We start from the raw sequence: 6,569 nt of genomic DNA on the forward strand, positions 1-6,569 counted from the left end.
GGGGAAGACCCAGGACATGCTGGAGGGACTATGTTTCTCGGCTGGCCTGGGAACGCCTTGGGATTCCCCCGGAGGAGCTGGCCCAGGTGGCTGGGGAGAGGGAAGTCTGGGTTTCCCTGCTTAGGCTGCTACCCCCGCGAACCGACCCCGGATAAGCGGAAGTGGATGGATGGATGGATGGATGGATGGATGGATGGATGGATGGATGGATGGGTGGTGTTGGGGATCTATCCCTTTTAATTTCAAAGTCAATTTAGAAAATGGTCTTTCAAAGATACAAAAAAAGGTGCTTCTGAATGCCACAGAATTTTTCAGTTGGGAGGTTTACCAAATTCAAGTGGCAACAAAGTTTGCATTAGGAGACTGGAGGACTGTTAAATAAACAGACTTTAATCCAGAAAGGGGCATAGTAAAGCAGTGGTCTGTCGCCTAACAGCCAGAAGGCCACAGGATTACCTCCTGATCTTTATGTGTGGAGTTTACATGTTCTTCCTGGACACTCTTGGGTTTACTTCAGATACTCTAGTTTCTTTCCACAGACCAAAAACACACATGTTCACTGGTTCACTGGTAACTCTAAATTGTCCCTAGGTGTGAGTGAGAGCGTGAATGGTTGTCTTCATTTGTCTCTATGTGTTCCTGTGATGGACTTATGACCTGTCCAGGGTGTCCCCTGCCTCTCATACGGCGACTGCTGGAGATAGGCACCAGCTCCCCGTGACCTGGAAAAGAAAAACCAGTTAAAGAAAATTAATTAATGGATGGACACTCCAGAAAACATGTCTTTGTCCTTAACTCAGAACCTGCTTTTTTTGTTTTTTTATTGTTTATATATTTAAACTACCCTACATACCTGATTAACTCTGATTAACTCTTTTGTTTGTCTGTTTGTAAAATATCTCATTAACTGGTGGATAGATTTTAACTAAACTTTCAGATAGTAATCATTGGATGTACATCTACAAACTGTTAACTTTCAAAGTCAACTTAATTCAAGATGGCTGTCACAGGTAACTGACATAAAAAAACACAAAATGGCTATAACTTAGTCAATTTTACAGATATTGAGCAAATATCTGGTGAGGTAGTAGCTGATAGTCATTCACAACACCAGCAATATGTGCAAGCTCTCTCATGGGGCATAAGATTACACATCAGGAGTATTTTTTTTTTAATTTGACCAAAACATAATTTGTAAACATTAGATAATCTTGGTTTAAAACTCTGTCATTGAAGGCATTTTTTCAATGAATGCTAGGGTTTTTGTCAGGATCGGTGGTTTGTTTTGTGTTTGTCTCTTTTTCCTCCACCGGATGCTGCCTAGGAGCAGAGCCCTGGAGAGGTGCGTGGTCAAACCCAGAGACACACCTGTGGTGCATTATCTGACTGATGTGGTGGATATTTAAGAAGCAGAGAGCTGACACTTCCTTGCCTGAGTGTTTGTTCACCTTGGTAACAAATCGTTCCAGAGAAAGGCCCTCTGAGCATTTTTTTCCCCGAGATAATTGCGTCCTGTGTTTTTTTTTTCCTCTCGTCAGGTTTACCTGGATTCCTCCGGAGTTCTTCGAGGAGGAGTTTCCCGGAGTTCGTTTAAACCCGAACCGCTGTCAGCCGCCAGCCCGCTTCTCCACTCTGCAAGACTACCTGTTCGCCCTCCAACAGTTCTTTGCCACTCCACGCCGCCCCAGGATCATTCTCTGCTCCTAACGAACCTCCATATGCTCCTAGTAAGCTTCCTCCCTCCGAGTATCCTTTATTTTCCCCTGGAATGGCTGACTACTAACCGCCTCCTCTCGTTGACAGTGGCTGAACTGGTAACCCGTTCCAGACTCCTGCTCCTGCTTTTTTTTCTTTCTTCTTTTTAGCTTGCTACAAGCACTGGGATTGTTCTGCCTATTATGAAAGTAAGGACGTGAAGGGAAACTTGTCTGAAATGAAGTAACAACAGGAAGCAGAGATCACTAACAGAAACTTTGCCAGCACTTGTTAATGACCAACTTCAAGACAAGTGGTAAGGACTTAAAGACAAAATCTCTTTTGTTTATTGTGGCCTCTTTCTGTGTGTTTGACCTTCTGATTTCTCAGCTGCTCTCCCTTCTTCTGTCTCTCTCCTCCCCTTCCCACAGACCTTTCTCTTTCCATAATCATCTAGACCTGCATATGGTCAGCTTTTTATTGGAACATACAAAGTGGTGCAAACATGCTTAAAGTTTTTATGCATATTTTTGGCAGTATTTTTTGTACTAGTGTTGCAGTTCCGCAGCATCACAGCTCTGCCTCTGTCTCCATTCCCTGCATGTCTCCTCGAAGCTGCAGACTGTGACCTTGTTTCCTGATTAGATGGTGCTCCCACTCTCTGCCTCTTATCACAAATACGACATTGATGGATGGCTCTAAGTAGCTGCTCTGCTGTTTAGGGCAAGAGGTCAAGGCAGCAGTTACTCTAACCTAATGTTGTTTTTTCTGTGACTTAATGCTGATTTCAGCTCATTAACAGGGGCTGCAGGAAATGGGAAAAGGAGAAATCTTCTAAATAAGCATCATGTCCTGAAGGTACTCTGATTTTTATGTAAATATTAACTTATCTCACACTCTTTATGTTTATGAAAAAAAACATTGCTTTTGAAGATTAAGGATGCAAGCCATGTACAAATATACATCAGCTAATTCACATTATGCAGCCTTTTTGCCTACAGGTTATAAAGGATTAGGAATGATTTTGCACTCAATTGAAGCAGCAGAGGATTCGGAGAATCAAAGCCCCTCAGACTCAGACTATTTTGGGCTGTTGTTAATAGTTCTTGTCAGCCGTAATTTTTAAGTACTTTAACCAATTCATTGCATAATTAGGTTAACAAAATTAGCTCATTGCAAAGTCAGTCAGTAGGCGGTAATGCAATAAAGTTATTAACATTCCAGATTTATATAACCATTAATATAAAGGTGATCTGTCTTTCTCACATTTTTTCATGGGTAAAAATGGCATAAATTAATTAAAGAAATTAGTCTTCTCTGACTTGTTCTATATACTTAAATTATTATTTTTTGGATCTTAAATTAGTTTAAAACCAGAAGAGAAATAATGTGCACCTGTTTGAACAAAAAGTTAAAGGAAATGCAAAAAAAAAAAGAGAGAGAGCGAGAAAAGCAGAATATAAAGCCAAGTTGTTGTTTTTTTTAAGTACCTTATCAGCTGTGACATCAGTCATATAGCATGGAGTACAGAGAAAAGGGGCATAAGTCTTCACTTCACTTTCAGAAGAAAGGTCAGAGGCACTCACCAAAGTGGAAGACTGCAGTGATCATTCCATGTCAGACTTCCTATCACATCTTGTCTCTTCTTCAGATGAGTTCTGCAGCTCGCTGGCAGATAAAAGCTATACGACCATTTCCAAAGTCTCTTCTGCACTGAAAGGCTTCTTAATTTTTTGTGCCTCCTCTTTGTTCTTGGTCTTTACACTCTTTGCTCACTAATGGAATGACCCCTCAGGGCAAGCTGGATGTTTATCTTTGGCTGTGAGAGCAGCCAGGTGCATGTACACAGTAACAGTTGTTTTGTTTTTTAAACAGCAAAGGCAGGAGGCCAAGTTTCTACTCAAACACTTCTTCAAAAAAACATGAAGAACATATTTCAAAGAAAAAAAAATCTAGGGGCCCCTTGAAAGTCACACAGCTTCATAGTATAAATGGCAAAAATGCAGTAACTTCGTGTGTTGACCTACAATGGGAAAACAGTTGAATCTGGTGGAATACAATAAAAATGTCAAATACCTTTCTTCAAAATGAATCACTGATATTACAGAATGCATGATTTTATATTGTAAAACTAGTGAGATTAGGAAAAATGTGGTTTTAATAGAAGCCATTTTTGGCCACAAAGCTGTTCAGAGAGAGTACTCCCCCACCCATGTAGTGGCTGGGGAACCACTGACCCGACGGAAGAAGCACTTCGAGGCTCTTATTAATTCAGCTACCATGTCCACCTTTGAGAAAGCAGAGTCTGAGGCCTCGGGAAAAGATAACAGCTCGGTATGGGGATACTCCCATGCTTCTGCCTGAGTGCCTCGATGTTAAAGTTGTCACTGGTGAACGAGAGTAGGTTCTGACTGTTGCCTGTGCTTATGCTCCAAACAGAAGTTCAGATTACCCGGCCTTTTTGGAGTCTCTGGATGGTGTCCTGAAAGGGGTGCTATCTGGGGTTGTTCTGTTAATGTCGCAAGAAGGCTCGGGGCAACATCTTTAGAGTGGCAGACTGGGGTAGTGGTTCCCATTTTTAAAAAGGTATCAGTGAGAGTGTTCCAACCATCGGGGAATCACACTTCTCAGCCTCCCTGAGAAAGTTTACTCTGGGGTATTGGAAGAGAGGCTCAGACCGATTGACAAACCTCAGATCTAACAGGAGCAGTGTGGGTTTCATCATGGTTGTGGAACAGTGGACCAGATCTTCATCCTTGTAGGGTTGCTAAGAGGGTTATGGGAGTTTGACTCTCCAGTTTACACGTGTTTTGTAGATCTGGAGAAGGCTTATGACCGTGTTCCCCGAAGCATTCTGTGGGGTCGCTGTAGGTGTATGGGGTGCCTGGGTTGCTTTTGAGGGCTATCAGGTCCCTGTATAACCAAAGCAGGAGTTGTGTCTGCATTCTTGGCACAAAGTCAAGCTTGTTCTTGGTGCAGGTTGGACTCTGCCAGGGCTGGTCTTTGTCTCTGATCCTGTTTTTGGTGTTCATGGACAGGATCTCAAGGTGCAGTCGTGGAGAGAAGTGTATCTGGTTTGGGAACCTCAGGGTCTCGTCTCTGCTTTTTGCAGATGACGTGGTTCTGCTGGCATCTTCAGGCCATGACCTTTCAGCAAGCACTGGGACCGTTCACAGCCGAGTGTGAAGACTCTGGGATGAGAGTCACCTCCTCTACGTCCAAGGCCATGGTTCTCAACTGGAAATGAGTGGAATTCTCCCTCTGGGTCAGGAATGAGTCTCTGCCCCACATGGAGGAGTTTAGATATCTGGAGAATAGAGCAGGAGATAGATCCACAGATCGGGGCCTCATCTACAGTAATGAGGGCACTGCTTCAATTAGTCATGGTAAAAAAGGAGTTAAGTCAGAAGGCAAAGCTCTTGATTTACTGGTCCATCTATGTTCCAACTCTCATCTATGGTCATAAGGTTTGGATCATGACAGAAAAAACAATATCCCGGATACAAGCAGCTAAAATGAGCTTCCTTCATAGGGTGGCCGGGCTAAGCCTTAGAGATAGGGTGAGGAGCTCCATCATCCATGGGGAGCTCTGAGTAGAGCCACTGCTCCTTTGAGTTAGTTGAGGCGGTTTGGGCATCTGATTAGGATGCCTCTCTTTGGAGGTTTTTAGGGCATGTCCCACTAGGAAGAGACCTCGGGGCAGACCCAGAATTTGCTGGAGGGATTATGTATCCTCTCTGGCCTGGGAACACCTTAGGATCCCCCAGGAGGAGCTGGAGAATGTCGCTGGAGAAATGTGTGTCAGAGTTTCCCACCTGGATCTGTTACATCCACGACAGGACCACGGATAAGATGGATGGATGGAATATATTGAATCAACTGTTCTTTGGGTCAAGGCTATATAGTTTCTACAAGAAAAAGACTAAAACATTTACTTCATATAATTTCAGAACAGGTCTCTCACACACAAAAACGCATTGCATCTGAATAATGTTTAGTGATCTCTTTTTATTGTCTTCATATTCAACCTTTCAACCATCAATGTGCAGTTAAATTTTGAATTTGTCCAGTACACTGTTTATTAAAGCTTATTTGACTTGATCAACACATTTTAGCATGAAATAAGCTTAAATCCCTGGTTTGTTAGCATTTTAGCTATGAGCAAATATTTCCCATTTAAATCACAAGATGCATTATGTGTTTCCAAACAACATCCAGGGTTACCAACAAAAAGCTTGAAGAGTGAAACAGCAGTCAGAGGAATAATATACCTGGTGTTTGAGTGAAAGTAACAATCTAGCCTGGCTATTGGCAGGAGAGATGTCCTTATGAGCATTTTTTTGGTAACTGGTCAGGATGAACCTTGTGACCCAAGCCAGCCATGGCTCCATCATAAACAGACTACTGCTGGCTCCAAATATCAGTAGTTACATGTTGGAAACTAATGTGCCTTTTTAAAAACTGTTCCTAACTACTGTAAATAATAAACAATAAATGAGTTGTACAAAGTCAGATATTAATCTAAACATGAATATTTCAAATTTGTCTTGAGAAGAAATTTAATGAGCAATAAAAAGAAAGAAATGCACCTGAAATAAAATTCAAATAAACCTTTTTATCTTTCACTAAATTCAGTGTAATCAGAAATAAGAATGAGTCAAACATGTCTCATTGGTTCTGGATGATGTTTAGATGGTTCCTCAGGCTGGGTCAGGATTAAAGTCGGAGTGTCTGGATGAACAAACAGAGATGTTTGACGCGATGAATGTCCAGTATGGGAGGCCAGGTAAGACATAATTCTGAAATACCGTTCATACACACATATGAAAAGCTCTCATACACACTAGTGAAATGTTGTCCTCTCATACACACAT

The 6,569-nt window shown here is 42.0% G+C and overlaps 2 long non-coding RNA genes across 2 annotated transcripts in view; one reads left to right on the plus strand and one right to left on the minus strand.

Moving 5' to 3' along the window:
• Positions 1-1,676, minus strand: part of LOC112450130 — an 8,605-nt gene extending 6,929 nt beyond the window's left edge. Inside the window, exons 1-2 of the long non-coding RNA XR_005233982.1 lie at positions 1,545-1,676; positions 658-722 (exon numbers count right to left, since the gene is read on the minus strand). This is a non-coding gene — a long non-coding RNA (uncharacterized LOC112450130). The remainder of the gene's footprint in view (positions 1-657; positions 723-1,544) is intronic.
• On the plus strand, positions 1,597-6,511 carry LOC119617643. The gene is made up of 3 exons (XR_005233983.1): positions 1,597-1,727; positions 1,804-2,553; positions 6,388-6,511. It is a non-coding gene; the product is annotated as an uncharacterized LOC119617643 (long non-coding RNA).
• Positions 6,512-6,569: the final 58 nt, after the last annotated feature.

This window comes from Kryptolebias marmoratus, linkage group LG14, assembly GCF_001649575.2.
Source record: "Kryptolebias marmoratus isolate JLee-2015 linkage group LG14, ASM164957v2, whole genome shotgun sequence".
NCBI lineage: Eukaryota > Metazoa > Chordata > Actinopteri > Cyprinodontiformes > Rivulidae > Kryptolebias > Kryptolebias marmoratus.